Consider the following 19,320-nt stretch of genomic DNA (forward strand, 5'->3'; position numbering starts at 1 on the left):
CTCATGTATTTTGTTATGTAAACTAGAAATCAATAAACATTTTTATTTCAGGTCTCAAAAAGTGCAATATATTACAGTGGTATTTTGGATTGCGCTTGAGAGCATCACTTAACTCATCGATTGTAAGATGCATTCCCTGCGCTATTCTTTAAAAGTATAAGGCACACTAAAAGGAGTTGGTCGCGTTAAAGGGACAGTCTAGTATAAATTAAACTTTCATTATTCAGATAGGACTTTTAATTTTAATCAACTTTCCAATGTACTTTTATCATCAAATTTGCTTTTTTCTCTTGGTATTCTTAGTTTAAACTAAACATAGGTAGGCTCATATGCTAATTTCTAAGCCTTTGAGGGCTGCCTCTTATCACATGCTTTTTAAATCTCTTTTCAACACAAAGAGACAAAGTACACGTGGGCCATATAGATAACACTGTGTTCAGGCACAGGGGGTTATTTAAGATTTAGCACAACACAATGCTAAATGCAAGACAATAGATAATAAACGGTCACAGCCATGTGATCGGGGGGCTGGAAGAAGGTTCCTAGATGCAAGGTAATCACAGAGGTAAAAAGTATATTAATATAACTGTGTTGGTTGTGCAAAACTGGGGAATGGGTAATAAAGGGATTATCTTTCTTTTAAAACAATAACAAATCTATGGAAGGACTGTCCCTTTAAGAATGTTATGTTTAAATTATTTAACAACCAACTTTTAATACCAGTTTATGTGTTATGCTTTACGTGAAATAGAGTAAGATAAGGCACCCTTAGCTATTGATTGCACTCCACTTGTAATCTAGCCCCTGTGTCATTATGTGACAATAAAATGCCTAAGTGAAAGCATAGGAAATAACAAACCAATACACACTAGTATACAAGTATGTATGCATTCTCTCTCCTTCTATTAGAATATTTAGCCCCTGGTTTTTATTGCAAATACCTAAACAACACTTTGACCAGATGTATTATTCTCCGAAATTAAAAGGTTCACAGGTAGTCCCAACTAGCTGGCAGGCGCTTATACAACGCTGCTTGTCTCATCACCCGAGTTGGATAAGGTTCTAAGGTGGCAGGGATGCTTTAGGAAATAGCAGTCATAAGCAAGCCTGAAACAGATAGGGGCATTCACATTTAAATAAATTTTCTCCTTTGCACCATTCACTGTTTGGGACTTTAGATATACTGTTGCCAGTCTAGGAAAGTGTATTCACTAGCTTTGAATATCTGCTGCTGTATACAGTCATTACTAGTGTTTAGTTTCATTTATAGGTTCCATTATGATAATAAAATCCCCCAACTAACATGTCCTTTTTGTTTTATGTTTGCTTAACATCAATTAACTATTGTGCTTTTTTTCTTTCATAAGTTGTTGAGAGTCCACAAGCCATTACTCCTGGCCAGGAGGAGCCAAAGATTCCCAAAGCTCTTCAATTACTTAAAGGGACACTGAACCCAAAAAATTTTCTTTCGTGATTCAGATAGAGCATGAAATTTTAAGCAACTTTCTAATTTACTCCTATTATCAAATTTTATTCATTCTCTTGGTATCTTTATTTGAAATGCAAGAATGTAAGTTTAGATGCCAGCCCATTTTTGGTGAACAACTTGGGTTGTTCTTGCTGATTGGTGGATAAATTCATCCACCAATAAAAAAGTTCTGTCCAGAGATCTGAATCAATAAAAAAGCTTAAATGCCTTCTTTTTCAAATAAAGATAGCAAGAGAACGCAGAAAAATTGATAATAGGAGTAAATTAGAAAGTTGCTTAAAATTGCATGCTCTATCTGAATCACGAAAGAAAAAATTTGGGTTCAGTGTCCCTTTAATCCCTCTCACCTATCTGGTAAGTCAGTCTTATCTTTACCTGTACAGGATTATGTGGAAAAATTGAGGTGCTCCCGTTTTCTTCCCTGGAAGGGGTTTCTTAACCCATTAGTTCCCATTTGAAAACAAAGATTAGAAAAAAAGGGGTGTAGAGGAGTATTAAGGCTGTATAAAGTAAATCTCCTGCAAGAGTTTTTGTCAACAGCCTGCCACAGATTTTGCAGGGACTGGTCCATAGACACCTCCTGTTTGGCTTTGTCGTTGTACTCCTACGCAAAATCCTCTTTTCTCCTGTTAAGTGTGGTCAGTCCACGGGTCATCATTACTTGTGGGATATTTGCTCCTCCCCAACAGGAAGTGCAAGAGGATCACCCAAGCAGAGCTGCTATATAGCTCCTCCCCTCTACGTCACACCCAGTCATTCTCTTGCACCCAACTAATAGATAGGATGTGTGAGAGGACTGTGGTGATTATACTTAGTTTTTATAACTTCAATCAAAAGTTTGTTATTTTAAAACAGCACCGGAGTGTGTTGTTCCTTCTCAGGGAGAATTTGAAGAAGAATCTACCTGAGTTTCTGTATGATTTTAACCGGAGTAGTTAAGATCATGTTGCTGTTCTCGGCCATCTGAGGAGTGAGGTAAACTTCAGATCAGGGGACAGCGGGCAGGTTCACCTGCAAAGAGGTATGTAGCAGCATATTATTTTCTGAGGAATGGAATTGACTAGAAAATACTGCCAATACCTATATAATGTAAGTTCATCCTTAAATGCAGTAGTAGCAACTGGTATCAGGCTGTCATGTATGTATATTTTCACTTCAGTATTCTGGGGAATGGCACTTCACTGGAATAATACTGTATGCATAAAACTTTAGCCTATCTTGCAGTGAGAACGACTAGCAGCAGGCTTTCTATGACAATTCATTTATTTGATGTTAAACGTTTTGCTGGCATGTTAAATCGTTTAATTTTCTGAGGTACTGGGTGAAAAATTGTTTTGGGCACTATTTTTATCCACTTGGCGGGCATTTTATTTAATTTAAGACAGTTTACTGATCTCCCTCACTGTTGTGTGTGAGGGGGAGGGGCTTAATTTGGCGCTTTTACTACGCATCAGAAATTCAGTCACAAGTCTGTTTTTCTTCCCTGCATGATCCGGTTCGTCTCTACAGAGCTCAAGGGTCTTCAAAAGTTATTTTGAGGGAGGTAATCACTCACAGCAGACCTGTGAGATTGTGCTTTGACTGTGATAAAAAACGTTATATTCTGTACATTTTTTCTGCTATTGAAGGGTTAGTTATCCATTACTAATGGGGGCAATCCTTTGCTAAAATTGTATTTTTACCGGAAAGAATTTGATTTTATAGTTTATCCGTTTTATTGTTACTCAACTGTCATAACTTTCTGTGCTTCTTAAAGGCACAGTACGTTTTTTTTTCATACTATTTGTAAATTGAATTGAAAAGTATTTCCAAGTTTGCTGGTTTAATTGCTAGTGTGTTAAACATGTCTGACTCAGAGGAATATCTCTGTGCTATATGTGCTAAAGCCAAAGTGGAGCCCAATAGAAATTTATGTACTAATTGCATTGATGCTACTTTAAATAAAAGTCAATCTGTACAAATTGAACATCATTCACCAGACAACGAGAGGAAAGTTATGCCGACTAACTCCCCTCACGTGTCAGTACCTGCATCTCCCGCTCGGGAGGTGCGTGATATTGTAACGCCGGGTACTTCAGGGCGGCCATTACAAATCACATTGCAGGACATGGCTAATGTTATGACTGAAGTTTTGTCTAAATTACCAGAACTTAGAGGGAAGCGTGACCACTCTGGGGTGAGAACAGAGTGCGCTGATAATAATAGGGCCATGTCAGATACTGCATCACAGTATGCGGAACATGAGGACGGAGAGCTTCAATCTGCAGGTGACGGTTCTGATCCCAATAGAGTGGATTCAGACATTTCTAATTTTAAATTTAAGCTTGAAAACCTCCGCGTACTGCTAGGGGAGGTATTAGCGGCTCTGAATGATTGTAACACCGTTGCAATCCCAGAGAAATTATGTAGGCTGGATAGATACTATGCGGTACCGGCGAGTACTGACGTATTTCCTATACCTAAGAGGCTTACAGAGATAATTACTAAGGAGTGGGATAGGCCCGGTGTACCCTTTCCCCCCCCCCCTCCTGTATTTAGAAAAATGTTTCCAATAGACGCCACCACACGGGACTTATGGCAGACGATCCCTAAGGTGTAGGGAGCGGTTTCTACTCTGGCTAAGCGTACCACTATCCCGGTGGAGGATAGCTGTGCCTTTTCAGATCCAATGGATAAAAAATTAGAGGGTTACCTTAAGAAAATGTTTGTTCAACAAGGTTTTATATTGCAACCCCTTGCATGTATTGCGTCTGTCACGGCCGCGGCCGCTTTTTGGTCCGAGTCCCTGGAAGAGACTCTTGACTCAATAACTATAGAGGAGATTTCAAACAGGCTTAAAACACTTAAGCTAGCTAATTCATTTGTCTCAGATGCCGTAGTACATTTAACTAAACTTACGGCTAAGAATTCCGGATTCGCCATTCAGGCACGCAGAGCACTGTGGCTAAAATCCTGGTCAGCTGACGTTACTTCTAAATCTAAGTTACTTAACATACCTTTCAAAGGGCAGACCTTATTCGGGCCCGGTTTGAAAGAAATTATCGCTGACATTACAGGAGGTAAAGGCCATGCCCTGCCTCAAGACAGAGCCAAACCTAGGGCTAGACAGTCTAATTTTCGTTCCTTTCGTAATTTCAAGGCAGGAGCAGCATCAACTTCCTCTGCACCAAAGCAGGAAGGAGCTGTTGCTCGCTACAGACAAGGCTGGAGACCTAACCAGTCCTGGAACAAGGGCAAGCAGGCCAGAAAACCTGCTGCTGCCCCTAAGACAGCATGAATTGAGGGCCCCCGATCCGGGAACGGATCTAGTGGGGGGCAGACTTTCTCTCTTCGCCCAGGCTTGGGCAAGAGATGTCCAGGATCCCTGGGCATTAGAGATCATATCTCAGGGATATCTTCTGGACTTCAAATCCTCTCCCCCAAAAGGGAGATTCCATCTGTCAAGGTTGTCAACAAACCAAATAAAGAAAGAGGCGTTTCTACGCTGTGTACAAGATCTGTTACTAATGGGAGTGATCCATCCGGTTCCGCGGTCGGAACACGGACAGGGGTTTTACTCAAATCTGTTTGTGGTTCCCAAGAAAGAAGGAACCTTCAGACCAATCTTGGATTTAAAGATCCTAAACAAATTCCTAAGAGTTCCATCGTTCAAAATGGAAACTATTCGGACAATTCTACCCATGATCCAAAAGGGTCAGTACATGACCACAGTGGATTTAAAGGATGCTTACCTTCACATACCGATTCACAGAGATCATTACCGGTATCTAAGGTTTGCCTTCCTAGACAGGCATTACCAGTTTGTAGCTCTTCCATTCGGGTTGGCTACGGCTCCAAGAATCTTCACAAAGGTTCTGGGTGCTCTTCTGGCGGTGCTAAGACCGCGAGGAATTTCGGTAGCTCCGTACCTAGACGACATTCTGATACAAGCTTCAAGCTTTCAAACTGCCAAGTCTCATACAGAGTTAGTACTGGCATTTCTAAGATCGCATGGGTGGAAGGTAAACGAAAAGAAGAGTTCTCTCTTTCCACTCACAAGAGTTCCCTTCTTGGGGACTCTTATAGATTCTGTATAAATGAAGATCTACCTGACAGAAGACAGGTTAACAAAGCTTCAAAATGCTTGCCGTGTCCTTCATTCCATTCAACACCCGTCAGTGGCTCAATGCATGGAGGTGATCGGCTTAATGGTAGCGGCAATGGACATAGTACCCTTTGCACGCCTACATCTCAGACCGCTGCAATTGTGCATGCTAAGTCAGTGGAATGGGGATTACTCAGATTTGTCCCCTACTCTGAATCTGGATCAAGAGACCAGAAATTCTCTTCTATGGTGGCTTTCTCGGCCACATCTGTCCAGGGGGATGCCATTCAGCAGGCCAGATTGGACAATTGTAACAACAGACGCCAGCCTGCTAGGTTGGGGCGCTGTCTGGAATTCTCTGAAGGCTCAGGGATCATGGACTCAGGAGGAGAGTCTCCTGCCAATAAACATTCTGGAATTGAGAGCAGTTCTCAATGCCCTTCTGGCTTGGCCCCAGTTAACAACTCGGGGGTTCATCAGGTTTCAGTCGGACAATATCACGACTGTAGCTTACATCAACCATCAAGGAGGGACAAGAAGCTCCCTAGCGATGATGGAAGTATCAAAGATAATTCACTGGGCAGAGTCTCACTCTTGCCACCTATCAGCAATCCACATCCCGGGAGTGGAGAACTGGGAGTCGGATTTCCTAAGTCGTCAGACTTTTCATCCGGGGGAGTGGGAACTTCATCCGGAGGTCTTTGTCCAAATACTTCGACGTTGGGGCAAACCAGAAATAGATCTCATGGCGTCTCGACAGAACGCCAAGCTTCCTTGTTACGGGTCCAGATCCAGGGATCCGGGAGCGGCCCTGGTAGATGCTTTGACAGCACCTTGGACCTTCGGGAGGGCTTATGTGTTTCCACCCTTCCCGATGCTTCCTCGATTGATTGCCAGGATCAAACAGGAGAGAGCATCGGTGATTCTAGTAGCGCCTGCGTGGCCACGCAGGACCTGGTATGCAGATCTAGTGGACATGTCATCCTGTCCACCTTGGTCTCTGCCTCTGAGACAGGACCTTCTGATTCAGGGTCCCTTCAAACATCAAAATCTAATTTCTCTGAAGCTGACTGCCTGGAAATTGAACGCTTGATTTTATCAAAACGTGGATTTTCTGAGTCAGTAATTGATACCTTAATACAGGCTAGGAAGCCTGTTACCAGAAAGATTTACCATAAAATATGGCGTAAATACCTATATTGGTGCGAATCCAAAGGTTACTCTTGGAGTAAGGTTAGGATTCCTAGGATATTGTCTTTTCTACAAGAAGGTTTAGAAAAGGGTTTATCCGCTAGTTCCTTAAAGGGACAGATCTCAGCTCTGTCCATTCTGTTACACAAACGTCTGTCAGAAGTTCCAGACGTTCAGGCTTTTTGTCAGGCTTTGGCCAGGATTAAGCCTGTGTTTAAAACTGTTGCTCCGCCATGGAGTTTAAACCTAGTTCTTAACGTTTTACAGGGTGTTCCGTTTGAACCCCTTCATTCCATTGATATAAAATTGTTATCTTGGAAAGTTCTGTTTTTAATGGCTATTTCCTCGGCTCGAAGAGTCTCTGAGTTATCAGCCTTACATTGTGATTCTCCTTATCTGATTTTTCATTCAGACAAGGTAGTTCTGCGTACTAAACCTGGGTTCTTACCTAAGGTAGTCACTAACAGGAATATCAATCAAGAGATTGTTGTTCCATCCTTGTGTCCAAATCCTTCTTCAAAGAAGGAACGACTTCTACACAATCTGGATGTAGTTCGTGCCCTGAAATTTTATTTACAGGCAACTAAAGATTTTCGACAAACGTCTTCCCTGTTTGTTGTTTATTCTGGTCAGAGGAGAGGTCAAAAAGCTTCTGCTACCTCTCTCTCTTTTTGGCTTCGTAGCATAATACGTTTAGCTTATGAGACTGCTGGACAGCAGCCTCCTGAAAGAATTACAGCTCATTCCACTAGAGCTGTGGCTTCCACTTGGGCCTTTAAGAATGAGGCCTCTGTTGAACAGATTTGCAAGGCTGCAACTTGGTCTTCGCTTCATACTTTTTCCAAATTTTACAAATTTGACACTTTTGCTTCTTCGGAGGCTGTTTTTGGGAGAAAGGTTCTTCAGGCAGTGGTTCCTTCCGTATAAAGATCCTGCCTGTCCTTCCCGTCATCCGTGTACTTTAGCTTTGGTATTGGTATCCCACAAGTAATGATGACCCGTGGACTGACCACACTTAACAGGAGAAAACATAATTTATGCTTACCTGATAAATTCCTTTCTCCTGTAGTGTGGTCAGTCCACGGCCCGCCCTGTTTTTATGGCAGGTCAAAATTTTTAAATTATACTCCAGTCACCACTGCACCCTTTAGCTTCTCCTTTCTCGTTGGTTCTCGGTCGAATGACTGGGTGTGACGTAGAGGGGAGGAGCTATATAGCAGCTCTGCTTGGGTGATCCTCTTGCACTTCCTGTTGGGGAGGAGCAAATATCCCACAAGTAATGATGACCCGTGGACTGACCACACTACAAGAGAAAGGAATTTATCAGGTAAGCATAAATTATGTTTTTTTTTTATTTATAAAGTACTGGATGGACTTTAATCACTAAAACTTTATTACGTGCAAAATATTTTTACTTTACCCACTGCTCCTGGACAGCAATGCGCTAGCTTTCTCCTTTCTCTCAATGGCCGCCATTTTACAGCTTAGCAGCATGTTTTCTCAGTCCCGTTGACAGCACTATCTTGGAGGAGAGTACTCTGCATAAAAAAAGTTATTTACATTTTTTTCTATACTAGTAGTATAATATTTGAGACATTGTTTATTTGCCTTCTTTTGCTTGTCTCTCATACGTAAGCTTACAGTAGAAAATCCTGCAGCTTTCAATTATGTAAGTGTCCTGTGTATACATAGTGTTTACTATTCTGTTTTGTCTGTGTGTGTGTGTGTGTGATAAAAATTTTACTAAATAGTAATTTTTTTGTTCCTTTTCTCAGTCTTGTAACCTAAAATTTTTTGTCCTCCTTACAATATTCAATTCTAGTTGTAACAAGGCCAAGCAATCTAAAAGCCGCCTCCCTCTTTCAAATCAGCATGAAGGTACAACCCCAATCCAGATTCTTTTCTGGTAGAGGTCTGGTTCGCAGTCTGTCGAGGATCTTTGGGTTCTAAAAGTAGTTTCTCTTGATTACAGAATTGTGGCCTATTCGAGGAAGGTGTTTTCCGTTTCATGTTCCAAAAGACCTTGTGAAAGCAAAAGCATTTTCTTTGTAAGTTCTCGATCTGGAACTGTAATAGTTCAATTCAAATTTTGGAACAAGGCCAGGGATTTTTCCTTTCTCTGGCTCTTAAGAAAGAGGTTACTTTCAGGCCTATTCTGGAATTATAATATTTAAACACACTTCTCAGAATTCTTATTCTTAAAATAGAAACATAGACTATTCGTCCCCATAATCAATAAGGTCATTTTTTATCCACGTTTAATTTGAAAGATGACTACCTTCTTATTCCTAGACCATCTCCAGTTTTCTAAGATTTGCTTTTTAGGACTAACTTTTTCAGTTTGTTGCTCTTCTGGTTGATCTGTCTACAGTTCCCGGAACTTTTATGAAAGTTCTGAGAACTTTCTTGTCTGTATTAAGAACTTGTGTATTTCAGTAGCTCTATACCTGGACGATATATTGGTCTGGGCTCTAATTATTCCTTCAGCTGTATCTCATACAAAAAGTATACTATTTCTTCACAGACATAGATGGACAATATCAAAGATTTCTCTCATAATTCAAGAGTCCCTTTTCTTGGAGTCATTTCAAACTCTATGACAATGCAGTTTTCTTTTACAAGATACGATGAGTCCACAGCTTTCATCCTTACTTGTGGGATATCGCCTCCTGGTCAGCAGGAGGAGGCAAAGAGCTCCACAGCAGAGCTGTATACATAGCTCCTCCCTTCCCTCCCAACCCAGTCATTCTCTTTGCCTGTGTTGGTAAGATAGGAGCTGGAAAAAGTGAGGTGTTAGTTTATTTTCTTCAATCAAGATTTTATTATTTTTAAAGTAGTGCCTCTGAGTACTGCTTTGTGCTGGGGTGTAGCCTAGACCAGATCAGTCTCTTCAGTACAAAAAAAGAAGCATCTGGTGGCTTTAAGGCAATAGGAACTGGTGGGACATAAATCCCACTGCGCCTCCTATACATGTTGCTGCCCTAAATACAAATAGCCTAAGCACTTTTAACTCAGGCTTATCTTATTCCACAGGGCTATGGGAGGGAGAGGACCTCTGGAAACCTGATGGATGCCATGCTGTCGCACAGCTTTCGAGGTAAGTGCTGCCTTTTATTCTGACTTAGATTTCAGAGAAGTGGAGCACTGTACTTAATGGTACGAACTCCTGCATTTAAAGGAGGGATCTTTCCGACAGTATAGTCTTAGCAGAGACTACAGGAATACTGACAGCTGCGACTTTGGTTGTTATTCTCAGTACACTGTTAGGGGATGAGACCGTTTGAAGTGTTAGAAGCAAAAACAGTAGACAGACTTGTCCCCATGTTTTTGATGGTTCCGTTGGCCTTATAACTTGTTTTTTTAGCAACTTGAGGGGGTAAGGAGCTTGATATTTGCCTTGGGGATCACTCGAGCTGTGGGGGAGTGGTATTTTATTAATACTGACATCAGTCGGGAAACAGTACCTAAGTTTAGCCCCAAGGTTTTGTTTGCAGCAGCCGGTTCCCGGTGGCGCAGTTATTAAATCAATTAGGCTGGAGACCGGGAACTGCATGTTATTACACCCACAATGGGCGGAGCCTTGTGGCCATTTTTAGTGTATTGCGCACTTTGTTTTCGGCTGCTGTGGTCAGTGTTGGGTAATGCTGTATCCATATCGCCACATGACAGCAAGGGACACTGTGTTCTACAGGCTGGGATCTAGACAATAGGTTCCATGAGCTTGTAGCTTGTTTCTTTTACTCCTGGTCGTTTAGTATCAATGACGACCGGGAGGGGATGTTGACACGCCCACGGGGCGGAGTTATATGTATTACTGCGCTTTCTCCCTCTATTAGATACCGGAGGGTAGAGCGGTCTTCCAGTTCGATCACGCTCTGGTTATTCTGTGCAACATATGTCTAGTAGCAAGCAACAGTACACTGTATATAACCTCTCCTCTTTATAATGTTGATGTGAACAGGCAGCTCTACGTGTACATTTGTCTAGATAAAATGTCAGTAGTTGATCTGTTGCTTGGGTGCTGCAGTATTTCCTTTTGACACACAAGAAAATTAAAGTGACAGTAGCACATTCAAATTAACGTTTCCTTTTCTGTTGTTAAAGAGCCAGGAACGTTTTTATTGCATTTCAGCTGTTTAATGTATTTGCTGTTTAATGTTTTGTACTTTTAAGTGCAAACATAAAGTATGTTTCTTCTGTTAAGTGTGATCAGTCCACGGGTCATCATTACTTCTGGGATATTACTCCTCCCCAACAGGAAGTGCAAGAGGATTCACCCAGCAGAGTTGCATATAGCCCCTCCCCTCTACGTCACCCCCAGTCGTTCTCTTGCACCCAACGACTAGATAGGATGTGTGAGAGGACTATGGTGATTTTATTTAGTTTATTTCTTCAATCAAAAGTTTGTTATTTTTTAATAGCACCGGAGTGTGTTATTCCTTCTCTGGTGGAGTTTGAAGAAGAATCTACCAGAGTTTTTACTATGATTTTAGCCGGAGTTGTTAAGATCATATTGCTGTTTCTCGGCCATCTGAGGAGAGGTAAACTTCAGATCAGGGGACAGCGGGCAGTCTATTCTGCAAAGAGGTATGTAGCAGTTTTTATTTTCTAACAATGGAATTGATGAGAAAATCCTGCCATACCGACATAATATCATGTATGTATAATTTACATTTTTAGTATTCTGGGGAATGGTACTTCACTGGAATTACACTATGTATATAAGACTTTAGCCTACTGGCAATGCAACAGGCTTTTTAATAACTCTTAATTTATGTAAAACGTTTTTGCTGGAATGTAAAATCGTTTTCATTTTCTGAGGTACTGGGTGAATAAAATGTTTGGGCACTATTTTTCCACTTGGCAGTTACTGGATCTAATTATGACAGTTTACTGATCTCTCTCACTGTTGTGTGTGAGGGGGTGGGACCTTTTTTTGGCGCTTTTGCTACGCATTAAAAATTTCAGTCACAAGCTCATCGTTTTTTCCTGCATGTTCCGGTTTATCTCTACAGAACCCAGGGATCTTCAAAGCTAATTTGAGGGAAGTAATCTAACAGAGCTGTAAGATTGTAGTTGACTGTGATATAAAACGTTTATTCTTTAACTTTTTTATGCCTCAGGGTTAGTTATTCCTTGCTACTGGGTACAAGCCTTTGCTAAATTGCGTTTTGTTTTACAAAGCTTATTGTTTTCATCTGTTATATATATTCAGTGCTTCTTAAGCACAGTTCGTTTTTTCATTGTATTTCCAAATTGCAAGTTTATTTGCTAGTTTGTTAAACATGTCTGATTCAGAAGATGAGACCTGTACTATTTGTACTAACGCCAAGGTGGAGCCCAATAGAAATTTATGTACTAACTGTATTGATGCTACATTAAATAAAAGTCAATCTGTACAAATTGAACAAATTTCACCTAACAACGAGGGGAGAGTTATGCCGACTAACTCGCCTCACGTGACAGTACCTGCATCTCCCGCTCGGGACGTGCGCGAAATGGCGGCGGCCATTACAAATAACATTACAAGATATGGCTACTGTTGTGACTGAGGTTTTGGCTAAATTACCAGAACTAAGGGGCAAGCGTGATCACTCTGGGGTGAGAACAGAGTGCGCTGATAATGTTAGGGCCATGTCAGATACTGCGTCGCAACTTGCAGAACATGAGGACGGAGAGCTTCATTCTGCGGCTGACGGTTCTGATCCAAACAGATTGGATTCAGATATTTTAAATTTTAAATTTAGGCTGGAAAACCTCCGTGTTTTACTAGGGGAGGTGTTAGCGGCCCTGAATGATTGTAACACAGTTGCAATACCAGAGAAAATGTGTAGGTTGGATAAATATTTTGCTGTACCAACAAGTACTGACGTTTTTCCTATACCTAAGAGACTAACTGAAATTATTACTAAGGAGTGGGATAGACCAGGTGTGCCGTTCTCACCCCCTCCGATATTTAGAAAGATGTTTCCAATAGACACCACCACACGGGACTTATGGCAAACGGTCCCTAAGGTGGAGGGAGCAGTTTCTACTTTAGCTAAACGTACCACTATCCCGGTAGAGGATAGCTGTGCCTTTTCAGATCCAATGGATAAAAAATTAGAGGGTTACCTTAAGAAAATGTTTGTTCAACAAGGTTTTATATTGCAACCCCTTGCATGCATTGCGCCGATCACGGCTGCAGCGGCATTCTGGATTGAGTCTCTAGAAGAGAATCTTGGTTCAGCTACGCTGGACGACATTTCAGACAGGCTTAGAGTACTTAAGCTATCTAATTCATTCATTTCGGAAGCCGTAGTACATTTAATTAAACTTACGGCTAAGAATTCCGGATTTGCCATTCAGGCGCGCAGAGCACTGTGGCTAAAATCCTGGTCAGCTGATGTAACTTCTAAGTCCAAATTACTTAATATACCTTTCAAGGGACAGACCTTATTTGGGCCTGGTTTGAAAGAAATTATCGCTGACATTACAGGAGGTAAGGGCCACGCCCTACCTCAAGACAAAGCCAAACCTAAGGCTAGACAGTCTAATTTTCGTTCCTTTCGGAATTTCAAAGCAGGAGCAGCATCAACTTCCACTACTCCAAAACAAGAAGGATCTGGTGCTCGCTACAGACAAGGCTGGAGACCTAACCAGTCCTGGAACAAGGGCAAGCAGGCCAGGAAGCCTGCAGCTGCCACTAAGACAGCATGAATTGAGGGCCCCCGATCCGGGATCGGATCTAGTGGGGGGCAGACTTTCTCTCTTCGCCCAGGCTTGGGCAAGAGATGTCCAGGATCCCTGGGCGCTAGAGATAATATCTCAGGGATACCTTCTGGACTTCAAACACTCTCCTCCAAGAGAGAGATTTCATCTGTCAAGGTTATCGACAAACCAAACAAAGAAAGAAGCGTTTCTACGCTGCATACAAGAACTATTGTTAATGGGAGTAATTCATCCAGTTCCACGGTCGGAACAGGGAAAAGGGTTTTACTCAAATCTGTTTGTGGTTCCCAAAAAAGAGGGAACTTTCAGACCAATCCTGGATTTAAAGATCCTAAACAAATTCCTAAGAGTTCCATCATTCAAAATGGAGACTATCCGGACAATTTTACCCATGATCCAAGAGGGTCAGTACATGACCACAGTGGACTTAAAAGACGCTTACCTTCACATACCGATTCACAAAGATCATTACCAGTATCTAAGATTTGCCTTTCTAGACAGGCATTACCAGTTTGTAGCTCTTCCATTCGGATTGGCTACAGCTCCAAGAATCTTCACAAAGGTTCTAGGCGCTTTTCTGGCGGTACTAAGACCGCGGGGAATTTCGGTAGCTCCCTACCTAGACGACATTCTGATACAAGCTTCAAGCTTTCAAACTGCCAAGTCTCATACAGAGTTAGTACTGGCATTTCTAAGGTCACATGGATGGAAGGTGAACGAAAAGAAAAGTTCACTCGTTCCACTCACAAGAGTTCCCTTCCTGGGGACTCTTATAGATTCTGTAGAAATGAAGATTTACCTGACAGAGGACAGGTTAACAAGACTTCAAAGTGCTTGCCGCACCCTTCATTCCATTCAACACCCATCGGTGGCTCAATGCATGGAGGTAATCGGCTTAATGGTAGCGGCAATGGACATAGTGCCATTTGCTCGCTTACACCTCAGACCACTGCAATTGTGCATGCTAAGTCAGTGGAATGGGGATTACTCAGACTTGTCCCCTTCTCTGAATCTGGATCAAGAGACCAGAAATTCTCTTCTATGGTGGCTTTCTCGGCCACATCTGTCCAGGGGGATGCCATTCAGCAGACCAGACTGGACAATTGTAACAACAGACGCCAGCCTTCTAGGTTGGGGTGCCGTCTGGAATTCTCTGAAGGCTCAGGGACAATGGAGTCAGGAGGAGAGTCTCCTGCCAATAAACATTCTGGAATTGAGAGCAGTTCTCAATGCCCTCCTGACTTGGCCCCAGTTGACAACTCGGGAGTTCATCAGGTTTCAGTCGGACAACATCACGACTGTAGCTTACATCAACCATCAGGGAGGGACAAGAAGCTCCCTAGCAATGATGGAAGTATCAAAGATAATTCGCTGGGCAGAGTCTCACTCTTGCCACCTGTCAGCAATCCCCATCCCGGGAGTGGAGAACTGGGAGGCGGATTTCTTAAGTCGTCAGACTTTTCATCCGGGGGAGTGGGAACTTCATCCGGAGGTCTTTGCCCAAATACTTCGACGTTGGGGCAAACCAGAGATAGATCTCATGGCGTCTCGACAGAACGCCAAGCTTCCTCGTTACGGGTCCAGATCCAGGGATCCAGGAGCAGTCCTAATAGATGCCCTGACAGCACCTTGGGACTTCAGGATGGCTTATGTGTTTCCACCCTTCCCGATGCTTCCTCGATTGATTGCCAGAATCAAACAGGAGAGAGCATCAGTGATTCTGATAGCACCTGCATGGCCACGCAGGACTTGGTATGCAGACCTGGTGGACATGTCATCCTGTCCACCTTGGTCTCTACCTCTGAAACAGGACCTTCTGATTCAGGGTCCTTTCAAACATCAAAATCTAATTTCTCTGAAGCTGACTGCTTGGAAATTGAACGTTTGATTTTATCAAAACGTGGGTTTTCTGAGTCAGTTATTGACACCTTAATACAGGCTAGGAAGCCTGTTACCAGAAAGATTTACCACAAAATATGGTGTAAATACCTTTATTGGTGTGAATCCAAAGGTTACTCTTGGAGTAAGGTTAGGATTCCTAGGATATTGTCTTTTCTACAAGAAGGTTTAGAAAAGGGCTTATCTGCTAGTTCATTAAAGGGACAGATCTCAGCTCTGTCTATTCTGTTACACAAACGTCTGTCAGAAGTGCCAGACGTTCAGGCTTTTTGTCAGGCTCTAGCGAGGATTAAGCCTGTGTTTAAGACTGTTGCTCCACCATGGAGTTTAAATCTTGTTCTAAACGTTTTACAGGGCGTTCCGTTTGAACCCCTCCATTCCATTGATATAAAGTTGTTATCTTGGAAAGTTCTATTTTTAATGGCTATTTCCTCGGCTCGAAGAGTCTCTGAGTTATCAGCCTTACATTGTGATTCTCCTTATTTGATTTTTCATTCGGATAAGGTAGTTCTGCGTACTAAACCTGGGTTCTTACCCAAGGTAGTCACTAACAGGAATATCAATCAAGAGATTGTTGTTCCTTCTTTGTGTCCAAATCCTTCTTCAAAGAAGGAACGCTTACTACATAATCTGGACGTAGTTCGTGCCCTAAAATTTTACTTACAGGCAACTAAGGAATTTCGACAAACGTCTTCTCTGTTTGTCGTGTACTCTGGTCAGAGGAGAGGTCAAAAGGCTTCGGCAACCTCTTTCCTTTTGGCTTCGTAGTATAATACGTTTAGCTTATGAGACTGCTGGACAGCAGCCTCCTGAAAGAATTACAGCCCATTCTACTAGAGCTGTGGCTTCCACTTGGGCCTTCAAGAATGAGGCCTCTGTTGAACAGATTTGCAAGGCTGCAACTTGGTCTTCGCTTCATACTTTTTCCAAATTTTACAAATTTGACACATTTGCTTCCTCGGAGGCTATTTTTGGGAGAAAGGTTCTTCAGGCAGTGGTTCCTTCTGTATAAAAGAGCCTGCCTATCCCTCCCGTCATCCGTGTACTTTTGCTTTGGTATTGGTATCCCAGAAGTAATGATGACCCGTGGACTGATCACACTTAACAGAAGAAAACATAATTTATGCTTACCTGATAAATTCCTTTCTTCTGTAGTGTGATCAGTCCACGGCCCGCCCTGTTTTTTAAGGCAGGTAATTATTTTTAAATTATACTCCAGTCACCACTACACCCTTGGTTCCTCCTTTCTCGTTGGTCCTTGGTCGAATGACTGGGGGTGACGTAGAGGGGAGGGGCTATATGCAACTCTGCTGGGTGAATCCTCTTGCACTTCCTGTTGGGGAGGAGTAATATCCCAGAAGTAATGATGACCCGTGGACTGATCACACTACAGAAGAAAGGAATTTATCAGGTAAGCATAAATTATGTTTTTTCTGGTTCCCATGCGGTGCTCTGCGGTTCCTGGCAAATGGAATTGTGGGCACAAGACATGGTTGATTTATGTACATAGCAATGGCTATTTCAAGCTAAGCCAGCCGGTGTAACCTAAGGGGCTGCTCTGCTGCCCCACTTGTCCACATTTAAAGTGATAGTACCATTTTTTTGTGGGGTTCCTTTTCTTTGATGCATTTTAGCTGTTTAAGGTATGTTGCAGCTTTGTGCTTAAAAGGGAACAAGTGCACACATAGCATAAAGTTATTTTGGCCCACATGCGGTGCTCTGCGGTTCCTTGCTATTTTTTAGGGATGGTGTGCACAAGACATGGTTGCTTTAGTGTTAAGTGCAATGTTTATTACCAGCAAGGTTAACATGCTACTTGGATATTTCTGGCACAGAAATAAGTGAATTTAAGGTGACAGTAATGTTTTTCTGTGTTAATTATCTTAAAACATTTATTTTCCTGAACTTCTCCTTTTATGGTTTTCCATTCCCTCCTTTTCCCGTTTTCAGGGAGATGTATCCTATAGCGAATGCTATCAGGGATTATTGGCAGACGGTTCCTAAGGTGGAAGGAGCTATTTCCATGTTGGCTATCCCTTTTGAGGATCGTTGTGCCTTCAAGGACCCTAGGGAAATTAGAGGGTCTCCTTAAGAAGTTTTTTATGTCCATCAGGAGTTGCCTTTACAACCGGCGGCCTGCATTGTCGGGGTTACGACTGTGGCTACCTATTGGTTTGATGCCCTGGAAGAGTCTAATGTCTGAGACTTCTTTGGAGAGATTCAGGACAGAATTAGAGCTCTTAAATTGACTAATTCTTTTGTTACGGACGCTTCTCTGCAAATTACCAATGTGGCTGCTAAGAGTTCAGGATTTTCCGTCTTAGCGCGCAGAGCCTTATGGTTGAAATCTTGGTCTGCGGATGTGTCATCTAATCTAAGCCTTTGGCTGTTCCTTACGAGGGGAGGACCCTGTTTGGGCCTGACCTGCAGGAGATTATTTCTGACATCATGGGAGGTAAGGGCCATTCCCTCCCTCAGGATAGTAATTTTCGTGCCTTTTGGAATTTTAAGGGAAACCCACTTTCCTCTTCGTACTAAACAGGAAGGTGTCTATTCGCAAGCCATATCTACCGGGAGACCACACCTAATCTTGGAACAAGGGCAAGTCAGCATGAAGGGCAGACTGTCTTTCTTCACCCAGGCTTGGATATGAGATGTCTGGATCCCTGAACATTAGAGATGGTGTCCCAGGGATACTAACTGGAATTCCGAAATTCTCCTTCCAGAGGAAGGTTTATTCTTTCTCGATTGTCTGTAGCAATTCTGGAGCAGGGACAGGTGTATTAAAAAATAGGGAACTTTCAGACCTATCTTAGATCTCAAGAGTCTAAACAAGTTTCTCAGAGTTCCATCTTTCAAGATGGAAACTATTTGTACCATTCTTACATTGATCCAGTATGGTCAATTTATGTCTACCGTGGATCTAGAGGATGCATATATTCATGTTCTTATCCACAGACGTACATTTTCAGTTTGTGGCTCTTACTTTGGTTTGGTCACGGCACCCAGAATTTTCAAAGGGTTCTGGGGTCTCTACTGGCGGTTCTAAGGCCGCGGGGCATTGCAGTGGCGCCTTATCTGGATGATATTCTGATCCAGGCGTTGTCTTACCAGCTAACAAAGTCTCATACCGACATTGTTATATCCTTCCTGAGGAAGGTATATCTGGAAAAGAGTTAGCTAGTTCCACAGACAAGGGTGCTTTCTTGGGAACTCTATTCGTCCATGAAAATCTTTTTGACGGAGGTCAGTAAATTAAAGATTCTGATCACATACCGAGCCTTTCAGACAACTCCTCAGCTGTCAGTGGCTCAGTACATGGAGGTAGTTGGATTGATGGTAGCAGGCAATGGACATCATTGTTTTTTGCTCGGTTTCATCTCTGGCTTTTGCAAATAACCATGCTCAGTCAGTGGATTGGAGACTATACAATTTGTCTCCTCAAATAAATCTAGACCAGAGAGCAAGGGACTCTCTTCTATGGTGGTTTATCGCTGGATTATCTTTCCCAGGGGCATGCTTCCGCAGACCCTCATGGGTGATAGTGACAACGGATGCCAGCCTGATATCCTGATATCAATATCCTAGAGTTGAGAGCAATATTCAATGCTCTTCAGGCTTGGTCTTAGTTGGCTGCAGCCAAGTACATCAGATTCCAGTCGCTCAACATTACGACTGTAGCTTACATCAATCATCAGGGAGGAACAAGGAGTTCCTTAGCGATGACAGGAGTAACCATGATACTTCAGTGGTCGGAGGCTCACTCTTGTTTTTCTGTCAGCGATCCACTTCCAGGTGTGGAAACCTGGGAGGCGAATTTTCTGAGCAGACGGATGTTTCATCCGGGAGAATGGGAACTTCATCCGGAGGTATTTGCCAACCTGATTCTCAGATGGGGCAGGCTGGTGTTGGATCTTATGGCATCTGGTCAGAATGCCGAGATTCC

At 42.5% G+C, this 19,320-nt stretch overlaps 1 protein-coding gene across 4 annotated transcripts in view; it reads left to right on the top strand.

Moving 5' to 3' along the window:
- The window catches only part of LOC128653411 (membrane cofactor protein), a 226,810-nt gene that overhangs the window by 181,608 nt on the left and 25,882 nt on the right, over positions 1–19,320 (top strand). The window lies entirely within an intron of this gene.

Source organism: Bombina bombina, chromosome 3, assembly GCF_027579735.1.
Source record: "Bombina bombina isolate aBomBom1 chromosome 3, aBomBom1.pri, whole genome shotgun sequence".
In the NCBI taxonomy this organism is placed as follows: domain Eukaryota; kingdom Metazoa; phylum Chordata; class Amphibia; order Anura; family Bombinatoridae; genus Bombina; species Bombina bombina.